The sequence below is a fragment of the Bombina bombina genome, chromosome 1 (genome assembly GCF_027579735.1).
Source record: "Bombina bombina isolate aBomBom1 chromosome 1, aBomBom1.pri, whole genome shotgun sequence".
NCBI classification, from domain to species: domain Eukaryota; kingdom Metazoa; phylum Chordata; class Amphibia; order Anura; family Bombinatoridae; genus Bombina; species Bombina bombina.
Genome location: NC_069499.1, coordinates 832,278,112 through 832,290,245, shown reverse-complemented (window position 1 = coordinate 832,290,245; position 12,134 = coordinate 832,278,112). Strand labels below are relative to the sequence as shown.

At 39.1% G+C, this 12,134-nt stretch overlaps 1 protein-coding gene across 1 annotated transcript in view; it reads right to left on the bottom strand.

The window, feature by feature from the left end:
- Positions 1-12,134, bottom strand: part of CETN2 (centrin 2) — a 129,818-nt gene that overhangs the window by 27,078 nt on the left and 90,606 nt on the right. The window lies entirely within an intron of this gene.

Genomic DNA, 12,134 nt, shown 5'->3' with positions numbered 1-12,134 from the left:
AAACCCCAAAAGGAAACACTTTTGAACATACATTTCTGAAAAGACATGGGAGGTTTTCAAATCCAAGAGAAGAAATCTAGAGCAAGTGCTGTCAAGCAAGTCCTGCAGCCTCAATACGCACATTAAAGTGAGGTTACAGATTGTGTGTGTGTGTTTGTGTATGTGTAAAAAAATATACCCTCCTACACCAGGGACTGGAACATTTGTGATGGTGGGAAACGTGTGGGAAATTCACCTCCTGACCACTAGGGGGAGGCAAAAGACACCCCAACTTTAAATCCTTCCTACTTCCCATGATCCCCAGCCATACATACAGCCAAGTAGATGAGGAAAAAGAGCAGGAAAGAAAGTGGAAGGAAAAAAAAGGAAGGGCAGGCTCATGGACTCTCATCATCATGAAAGAAATTAATTTACCATCAGGTAAGTATACATTTTGTTTTATTTCATCAGATGGTGACAGTCCACGAGTCATCACATGTGGGAATCAATACCCAAGCAGTGAAGTCTATGAGTCCACTGTGAAGGGGAGGACAAACAGTGAAGGCAGGACATTACTAATCAGGCACTATGGCCTGCAGAACATTACTGCCAAAAATAGCCTCAGAAGAAGTATATGCGTCCCAGAAGGACAAAAAGTAGTACAAGACAACCTTACCATATCAGCCAACTAGCACAGAGAAAACTGAACACCCTTAGGTCAGAAAAACCCCCAGGGAGCAGAACAAGAACGGAATAGTAACATTTGTTTACGCCCCAAACGAAAGTTGCAGGCTTCCTTTGGATAGGCAGTCAGACTAAACATAAAACCACAGTAACTAGCCAACCGAGTAGCTAGTAAACTTGCACCAGGACATTCCTGGAAGGAACAAGAGAAAAAAAACTTGCAAAACAGGGCAGACCAGCTCCCCCCCCCACCCCCCCACTGAAAGCAAACAAATTATGCTTACCTGATAATTTTCTTTTCTTCTAACGAGAAGAGTCCACAGCTGCATTCATTACTTTTGGGAAATACAGAACCTGGCCACCAGGAGGAGGCAAAGACACACCAGCCAAAGGCTTAAATACCTCCTCCACTTCCCTCATCCCCCAGTCATTCTGCCAAGTTAACAAGTAACAGTAGGAGAAATATCAGGGTGAAAAAAAGGTGCCAGAAAAACAAAAAATGACTGCCGCCTCATAAGACAAAACGTGGGTGACGGGTAATTTCAGGCTGTAGTGCCTTTCGAAGGGGCCGCCTTTTTGTACCCACCGTTTGTTTGCATTCAGTGTTCTCTAGCTTGGGTATTGTTTTCCCAAAAGTAATGAATGCAGCTGTGGACTCTTCCCGTTTAAGAAGAAAAACATAAATTATGCTTACCTGATCATTTTCTATGTGAAAGGTGATGGGTATATATGTATATATGTGTGTGTATATATATATATATATATATATATATATATATATATTATATGGGTAATTTGAATCTCACATATTAAGCATATTGAGGGTAACCTTAAATCTAGTATCAAATGTTTATAATGCAGCACACAGTATCTCAATCTCAATGCAGCATTACACAAGTTTCTTTGTATAAGTTGTAACATATGGTTCTAATATAACATCCTCTCTTTAAATGGTTATATGGGCATATTCTGTTATGTGCTATAACAACATTCTTATTTCCTGTGGGCCCTTATGCAGATGTGAAGTTAACTAGGTTTTTTATATATTTCCTGTGACCTCATGTATGACGTATACATCACTATAAATTCCTCAGTTGCATGTGTGTGTGATTTCAGTGGTCACCCCAGGGCCCTGAAGAAAACGTGTGCCGCACCCTTATCAGCCAGAGCAGAGCTAAGGAACAAAAGAAGTAACCCTACAAAACTGGTGTCAGAAGTGGGATGAAACAGGGAACTCTCGGAAGGTGAGCTGAACAAAGAGTCCTTTTTATTCTGACCTTTTTTCTCTTACCACGAGACCCCTTAAGTTTCATTTTACATAGGAATGGTAGATTTCTTTGGTAGAAATCAGGTTAAATATATATATGAATCTTTGGTAGATTAAAAATAAAAAGGGAATAATAGATTTCTTTGGTAGAAATCAGGTTATATTAAGTCTGGCTGAAGGGTTAAACCACACATTTTCTTGCTGCTTGCTTTTGAAATATGCTGTATGGCTAACATTGCTTTAAAGTTATAAGATAAATACTGCATTGTTTATATGAATTTTTATGCTGCTTGCTTTCTAAATATGCTGTATGGCAAAATACTGTTATTTGTATAAAGTATTAAGGAAGTAAAATACTGCTTATTGTATAAAGTATTAAGAAAGTAAACTGTTGCTTATATGTATTGCTGTTTCTGAATGTTAGTTAAAACGCTACATTTTTTTCTGGTGAAGGGTGACCTTTGACCTAGAGATAATTAATGCCAGAAACTACTGAAAGAAACTAGCATAGTGATATTTTTTTCTCTCTCTCTTGTTGTAAACTTAAGCATTAAGCACAATAACTGGTAACAGAGTACAACCATTCTAATTAATGTGGTTGTTGCAAAAAGATTCAATAATTAATTGCTGGTAAAGGTATTGTATTTTTTTATTTTTATTATTTATTTATTTTTTTTGTATTGTATTATATTTTGTTGTAAAAGTTTTAAAAGATAAGTTAGGAGTTGAGAATGGGAAAATCCCAGTCTAAACAATTTCCAACACCTAGACCAGGAGAAAAATGTAAAGATTATGTGGGAAGGGTGTCGCCCGATGGGTTTATGTATATTATTCCTTGCGTTCAGAATATGGCAGATTGGACAGAAGCTATGAGAAGCTCTGATCCATTCCCCAGAGAGGGGGATAATGATAAATTTCATATGAATATGGTAAAAGGGTTGTGCCTAGGTGATGAAGAGGCATTTCCATGGTATAAAGGTGATCCAAGATGGAATATGGATTATATGAAAAAGGGTGGGGAAAATTGGCTGACTGTTGCTCCATACTGGCAATATATTGATACAGATGGGAATAAAAAAAAAAAAGGGTAAAAGTGAGAAGCAAAGACAGAGAGCATATTCACCCCCCCTGCCCCATATAATGCCCCTCACCTACCTTTGCCATCATATAACAGACTATATCCTAGCCTCCCATCCCCTAGTGACATAGATCTAGAGACTATTGCTATTGCCTCTGCTCAGGTACCCCAGGAATGGACCTTGCCAGGACCTTCTGTAACTCCCCGATACCAGGTCACTAAACCCCCAATTATGCCCAAACCCCCGATTAAGGTTGAACCAGTAACACCTTCCTACCCCCCCTACAATAACCCCACAATATAAAAGAGGGAATGAAGAAGTAGAGGAGGAGGCAGCTGTACCAGAAGCTAGTATGCCATTTCTTACGGTTGGAGACCAATTAATTATTAAACCTTTGTCCCCGGGTGAATTAAGGGAAATTACCAAGGGAGCCCCAAACCCCCGTCAACATCCATCAGCTTGTATTATGTATTTAAAAAGAATGTTACAAGGACAAAACATGACACAGACAGATATAAGAATTATCATTGATGCACTTCTAGACTATGACCCTGAATCAGGTTGGGAGTGGGGTAATGTAAAGAGTATTAGTAAATTGAGTCGAGATCCAACAATTAACTATGCCCTAAACACACGTGAAGGACTTGATGAAATGTGGACAGAATTAAGTATAGAAATGCATAGAATATGGAAGGATAAACAAAGTATGTCAATTGCACTAGCTTGCAAACAGAATACAAAGGAAACAGTAGTAGAATTTGTTAAGCGTTTTTATAAATGTTGGAAGGAAGAGGCTGGAATGGAATCAGGAGATGCAATGGGCTCTCTGAAGGTCCAGACTTGCATTAGTAATATGCAACCTCAGCTTTCTTTGTTGGTGAAACAACTTGTCTCTGATTGGCCGGAGTTGACTCCAGCAGAATTCTTGAAAAGAATTCATGAAAAAGAAGGGGCAGGTTGTTTTGACATCAGGAAATTAGAAGGAAAAAACGCTGCTTTTTATCAAAAGCAGAGTTTACAACATTGTGATCCATTCCAGGCCAGGGAAAGGGATAATACAGGGAGTAATAGAATGTATGTGAGAGGTAGAGGGAGAGCTAGAGGAAGAGCTAGAGGGAATTATACTTCAAACAGAACACATTGTTTTAACTGTGGGGGAACAGGGACATTGGAAAAATGAATGCCCAAAACCCCCTAATAATTCTGGCCCCCCTTACAATCCCCGACAGTATAACAGACAGCCTTACATAGCCCCTGCACCCATGGAGGCACCCAAACACAACATACAATGGCCATAGGGGTGCCTAGAAGGTAGCACTCCAATTTTTCCAGTGGTGTCAACAAGTTATCATGAGCAACCGTACTTAGTCCTAGAAGTAGAGGGAGAACCCCTACCATTTCTAGTAGACACAGGAGCTACATGCTCTGCCTTATGCTCAGATATGTATGATGGCATTACTGAAAAATCTGAACCTTCTTTAGGGATTAATGGAGTGCTGACTCAGACTTGCATCACACTGCCACTTGAAGTTAGGGTACCCTGTACTGGCCAACAACTTTTGCACCCATTTCGTATTATAACTGGGTGTCCCCTTAACCTTTTGGGTCGTGATCTTATGGGTCCCCTTGGTTTGAAAGTAGCTGTCACTAGACAGGGTGGGTTAGACATGAGTCTAGGGTCCACTAACCTGTGTTTTTTTAATGACATATTGACAGATGTCCCATCCTCTGTATGGGCATCTTCAAAACTTGACGTTGGTTTAGTTCAGTGTACCCCATATAAAGCCAGATTAAAACCTAATACTACTCCAGTGTTTATTAAACAATATCCATTGTCTAGAGAAAAGAAAGAAGGGATAAGACCCATGATAGAGGAATTCCTTAAACAAGGAATCCTCCCTCCAGTAGTTTCTCCCTATAATACCCCCATAAATCCGATCCCAAAGAAAGACAATGAATATAGGTTAGTACAAGACCTAAGGGCAATTAATGAAATAGTAATCCCAATTGCCACAATAGTCCCAGATGTTACAACCTTACTCACAGCCATTCCACATGACGCCTGTATATTTACAGTCATTGATTTAGCTAATGCATTTTTTTCAGTCCGATTGGACCCTGAGACACAGTTACTTATGGCTTTTTATTATGATGGGCGTCAGCTTACCTGGACACGCCTCCCTCAAGGCTATGTGGCCTCACCTGCGGTCTACTCGCTGGTGCTCCAACATACCTTGCGGTCATGGACTCCCAGCCAAGGTTCCGTCCTCCTTCAGTACGTCGATGACCTACTGTTGTGTAGTCCTAACCAGGAGGCAAATACAGTAGATACAATAAGTCTGTTAAAACACCTTGCTGCTGAAGGTCATAAAATAGCAAAACATAAGCTACAAGTAGGAGTAACAAAAGTGGATTACCTTGGTTTTGTGCTTTCCCAAGGTCACCGGTCCATTAGTCCCAAACGAATCCAAGCGATTCAACAGATCCCAAAGCCAGTTACTAGAAAGGACATGCTAACCTTTCTAGGTATGATTAATTATTGCAGACAATGGATTCCTGAGTGCTCCCATCATGATTCCATTCTAAGGCAAGCCACAAAAGGGGATAGCCCTGAACATATACAATGGACCACAGACATGACTAAATCCTACATAGCTCTGAAGACTAGCATTATTAGTGCCCCTGCTTTAGGACTACCTGATTATTGTAAACCATTTCACTTGTATGCGAGGGACAATTGTAAAACCATGGCTGCTGTCTGTGCCCAAGAGCATGGTGGAGGCAATATGCGTTCCGTAGCTTTCTTTTCCAAAGTAGTTCCAATACCGGTACAAGGGATGCCGGCGTGTCTCCGAGCATTGGCGGCTTGCGCCATGGCTGTAGAGATGGTTGAAACAATCACATTAGGCCATCCAATAGTACTACACACTAGTCACAAAGTTTTACATCTTGTAAAAAATGTCACTACCCAACACATGACTTCTCAAAGACTTTCTGGTTATGAATGTATATTACTGAATAATACAAATCTGACTATTAAATATAGTAGTGTATCCTCAGGGCCAACTCAAATACTTAGTGCCTTACTTACAGGATCACCAGACTTTCCAACAGACCATGACTGTATAGAGGTAATACACCACATTACCACACCAAGACCTGACTTGATGGATAAACCTTTTGACCATGCTGATAATGTGTTTGTTGATGGTTCTTGTTCCCGACCTAGTGATGGTATTTATAAGACAGGCTATGCCGTTGTGCAACTACCAGACATTGTTCTAGATGCAGGCCCCATTCCTTATCCTTCTGCACAAGCTGCAGAATTAATAGCACTTACAAAAGCATGTAAATTGTTTGAAAATAAATCTGTTAACATTTACACTGACTCTCGCTATGCTTTTGGGGTTGTGCACGATTTTGGTATGATATGGAAACAACGTGGTTTTGTTTCAGCAGAGACCATCTCTCATACAGACCGGATTAATGACCTTTTAGAGGCCATACAACTCCCAAAGGACATAGCGATCATACATTGCCGTGCACATACATACAAGTCTGACCCTATTTCCTTGGGTAATTCACTTGCAGATAAAATTGCTAAAGAGGCTGCTTATGTTTCTCATACACCCGGATCCACCATCCGTATGTATGCTGTTTTAGCCCCACCTTCATGTCCTACAGACCATATGCTTCTTGAACTCCAGGGACATGCCACTCCTAGTGACATATCTTTCTGGACTACTAATGGGTTAACTTTAGATGAGAATGGTTTGTTTTCTAAAGAGGGGAAGGTGGGCATACCGGAAAGCAGTGCACCACTCTTTATAGCACAAGCCCATGGTGTTGGACACCTAGGTATAAAACCAACAACTAACTTGTTGAAGCAATCTTTCTACATTAGAGGTATAGGTGATCATTGCAAGGCATATATTAATATATGTGTATATTGCTTACAGACCAATGCAACCATTCCCAATAAAGCCCAGCATGACCACTTACCCCCACCTACAGCCCCATTCACACATCTACAAATTGATTTTACACATATTCCAAAATCTGGCACTAAACAATTATATCTGCTTGTAATAGTTGACCAATTTTCTAAGTGGCCAGAAGCTTTTGTTACCCAGAGGGAAGATGCAAAAACAGTCGCTAAAATTTTAGCCACTGAAATAATTCCCAGATTTGGTTGTCCGCTTCAGATTCATTCTGATAACGGTCCAGCGTTCATTAGTAAAATCACACATGAGTTAGTAGAATGGTTACAGATTAATTGGAACTTTCACATTCCCTACCATCCTCAAAGCTCAGGGATTGTAGAAAGAATGAATCGCAATATCAAGGAAAAACTTTTAAAGGCAACAGCAGGTACATGGGTTAAATGGCAAAACTATTTACCTGCGATTTTAGCAGAAATCAGAGTGACCCCAAATAGGACAACCAGGTTGTCTCCATTTGAGGTCCTAATGGGTAGACCATTCCCGACTCCATGGGTAAAAGGCCCACTTATCATTAAAAATGGTGATTTAGATTGTATTAAGGAACAATATGTAAAACAATTGATTGATAAATTGAATGGCATCTATGGTGATGTGTCTTCCCGTTTACCTCACAGGAACCAACTCATCCTTTCAAGCCTGGAGATCTGGTCTGCAATCGCCAGCTGAATAAAGCAAAGAAAGGAGGTTTCCCGTTCAGCAAGCCAGTCACTGTGATCGCAGTAACCAGGACTGCCGTACTGACTGACGACAAGGACATCTGGATACACGCTTCATGAGTGAAACTCTGTCCAAAGAGAGGAGAAGCGGGTGACAAGCTATCGGTCACCCCTCACAAAGGAGAAGTGGGTGATAAGGTATCGATCACTCCTCACAAAGACCAGGATGATGATCTCAATCATGGATCCAAGACATTTCTGCAAGATCTTCCTTTTCCTATTGGGGATATTGATCTTTGTGTATATCCCAATAGTATTAATAACGGCATGTTATTACTCACCTGAAGATGCTGGACACTTTACACCTATTTGTTTACTACTATTAACATTGTTTAACTGTTACATGTCTTGTACTTTACGAAAGAAAATATCAGGTATGATACAAGATGCAGAAAAAGTTGAACTGCAAAATTTAATTAGAGGTAGACCCAGATAGTTTATATTGTAGGAACATTACAGGTTATGTGATCACGATGTGATCAAAGAGGGGAATGATGGGTATATATGTGTGTATGTATATATATATATATATATGTGTATATATATATATATATTATATATATTATGTTATATGGGTAATTTGAATCTCACATATTAAGCATATTGAGGGTAACCTTAAATCTAGTATCAAATGTTTATAATGCAGCACACAGTATCTCAATCTCAATGCAGCATTACACAAGTTTCTTTGTATAAGTTGTAACATATGGTTCTAATATAACATCCTCTCTTTAAATGGTTATATGGGCATATTCTGTTATGTGCTATAACAACATTCTTATTTCCTGTGGGCCCCTTATGCAGATGTGAAGTTAACTACGTTTTTTATATATTTCCTGTGACCTCATGTATGACGTATACATCACTATAAATTCTTTGTGTGTTCTTCAATAAAGGGGACTCTTGTGAAAACACTCAGTTGCATGTGTGTGTGATTTCAGTGGTCACCCCAGGGCCCTGAAGAAAACGTGTGCCGCACCCTTATCAGCCAGAGCAGAGCTAAGGAACAAAAGAAGTAACCCTACAAAACGCACATGTTGAGCAAAAAGAGGCTGCTTCTTGGGTGGTAATTAGCCATAGAATTCACAGACCCACATTTTCAGCTGACACTGCTCTCTGCATCAGCTGACTTATAAAGTATACTTACAACAAGTCTTTAAAGTACATTCACAGACCCACATTTTCAGCTGACACTGCTCTCTGCATCAGGTAGCTAAAGGAAGATAGTTATCTTATTATATTTCATCCCTGTTTCTAATAATGTGTATGTTGTAATATGTATTGGATATTATTTTTATTCTGTATTTTAAATGCATATTGGAGCACATTGATGGGCCATATATCTTGCTTGTTAAATGGTTTTATTTTCTTAAATGGATACCTCTCTTATCTCTTTAATTTGTGATCTTTCCCTGTGTTTTTTTGCCTGTATGACCGCTAGCACCCTCCCTTATCTTTTTTGCACACTAATTTATCTTTCCCCCAGCTGACTTATAAAGTATACTTACAACAAGTCTTTAAAGAACATTCACAGACCCACATTTTCAGCTGACACTGCTCTCTGCATCAGGTAGCTAAAGGATGATAGTTACCCTCACACCCCAGGTTCATTCCCACATTTATAGATAGTCTCCCACACACCTTTCATTCTCCTAAACTGACAGCTGCAATCACTAATCATCACATCCTTCCATACACTTAACCCTTTAGAATACATACCCTCTCTCAGTACAAATAGCTATATATCCCACATCAATAGTGTGTGAATATATATATATATATATATATATGTATATATATATATATATATGTGTGTATGTATATATACATATATATATTTATTTTTTATATTGTACTATTTTTGATTTATTTTCACCTACACACCTCATAGCACTAACATGTATCAAAATATGACCATACTGATATTCGTGACAACCCTTTTCTCACTCCAATTTTGTTCACTTCTCTATAATAGCTGATTATATAACATAATCGCTATGTTAACAACATAAAACGAATAAGGGTTAACAGCAATTATATCAAATTTATAATGGATATTGAAAATTATAATCTAAAACACTGGTTTTTAAAGTTTTTTTCATATAAACATGTATATGAATGTTTAAATGTATTACTGTCTCTATAAGAGCCTATGTTGAACTCATATGCTACAAGCTATTAACAGCCAATGTAGGCATAAATTGCGGATGTATCACAACCTATAAAAAGAGACACTAAGGAATAGTTAATTGAGCTTGAGAAAGGAGGGTAACCTCAGAAATGTGTTGCTCAATTGTTGGTTTTGTATACTTTGTCCGGAAGGAGCACCTGTAGGAGCAGGTGTAGGAAGGGGAGCAGTAACGGTCTGTGTTAAACGTTTTGGGTGATTTGAAGCACCAAAATTTATTTCCTCCACACATGAAACATGGTAAGCATTAAAGAGATAGGAAAGTCAACATTAAACTTGCATGATTCAGACAGAGAATCTAATTTTAAAAAGTCACTTTTCACTTCTATTTTCAAGTGTGCTTTGTTCACTTTGCATCCATTGTTGAAAAAGAATACACACATATCCTAATCTAGTAGGATATTGCTGATGATTGGTGACTGATTGACTAGATGTGTTCAGCTAGCTGTCAATAGTGCAATGCTGTTGCTTCAGCAAAAGATAACATAATGAATGTTTTAAATTGTATGTTCTATCCAAATCTTGAAAGAACACATTTTGGGCTTCCTTTCCCTTTAAGAGCAAATTAGCATTGGGTGTAAATTGGCTTAAGTAAGTAGCTCAGCGTATTCTCATATGTAGTAGACATTCTACCATCATAAACCCTGCCAGAAACTAATTCTGCTTTTAGCCACATAGTAATCAAAATTTTTAGCGTGACAGCCTATCAATGCAGCCTATTACAAAACTACAAGTTGCAATATGTAATAAACATTTTGTAGAGTTAATATAAATTAGGTATCAATTCAGTCTTCATTCTAGTTGAGGAGACTTTCAGAATGACTGGAAAGCAGACATATTTGCATAAATCTGAATATGCAAATTAAACGACCCATAAATGCTTTGCATGTGAAAACAGGTCTACTTAACACACTTTGTAAGGGCTGTTTAAAGACATTTGCAGATTTTGGAGCTGAATATCACCCGTAAATGTTTTGGGTGATATGAAGCACCAACATAGAAAAAATAATTTTGGATGAGATCTGCAAGCTAGAGAAGTCAAATATCTAGCACCAAGTTTTTTCTATATTGCAGGGCATGATTATTTTTTGAGTATTATATTTCCAACCTTCTTTTCCAGAGTAATCAGAAATTCTCTGTTTTTTATTTGTTTCTTTAACATACTAGGATTTAACAAGTTGATGATATAAACACGTCGTCTCGTCATTCTGCCAATCGCAATTCTTCCAGAACCTCAAATCTATTTTATGACATTTTGCTATCACTGTTAACCATCGTTTAGCAATCAAACAGCCTTTTAGAAAAGATTAAGCTTCAGTATGAAAAGTAACATTAGGTTAATACAAATTATATAACTCCTTACTCTTTAGAATGAATAGATAGGAGAAATATTTGCATAAATTTGAATAAGCTAATTAACACCTTAATGACAACTGACGTACCAGGTACGTCATGCATTAACAAGCAGTTAATGACTATAGACGTACCTGGCACGTCAGTTGTCTAACAGAGTGCTGGAAGCGATTGCGATCGCTTCCAGCAGCTCTGAGTGTATTGCAGTGATGCCTCGATATGGAGGCATCCTGCAATACCCCTTTACAAGCCTCCGATGCAGAGAGAGCCACTCTGTGGCCCTCTCTGCACCGGAGCGTCGTTGGTGGGTGGGAGCAAGGCAGGGAGGCAGGTGGGTGGCCTGCCAAGGGCCTGTGATGTGGAGGGGGGCCGGATCGGAGGCGGCATTGTCCGGGGGCGCGCATGGACGCATGCACGTGCACGGGGCGGCGGGCGCGTGCACGGGGCGGGAGCGGGTGGGAACTACTACGCTACAGAAAAATGTTATACAAAATTGGGAAAAAAGGGGGGTGTTTTTTTATTTCAAAAAGAATCGAAGGGTTCTGGGAGGGGAAGCTACACTACAGAAAATGGCAAAATAAAGCCGAAAAAATAATAAAAGCAAATGTTTTTTTACTAAATGGTACTGGCAGACAGCTGCCAGTACCCAAGATGGCGCCCATTAAGCTAGAGGGGGAGGGTTAGAGAACTGTTTTATGGGGGATCCGTGAGGTTGGGGGCTAAGGGGGGATTCTATACAGCAGCATATGTAAATATGCTATATAAAATAAAATAAAATATATATATATATACCTTTTATTTTAGTACTGGCAGACTTTCTGCCAGTACTTAAGATGATGGGAACAATTGTGGGGTGGGGGAGGG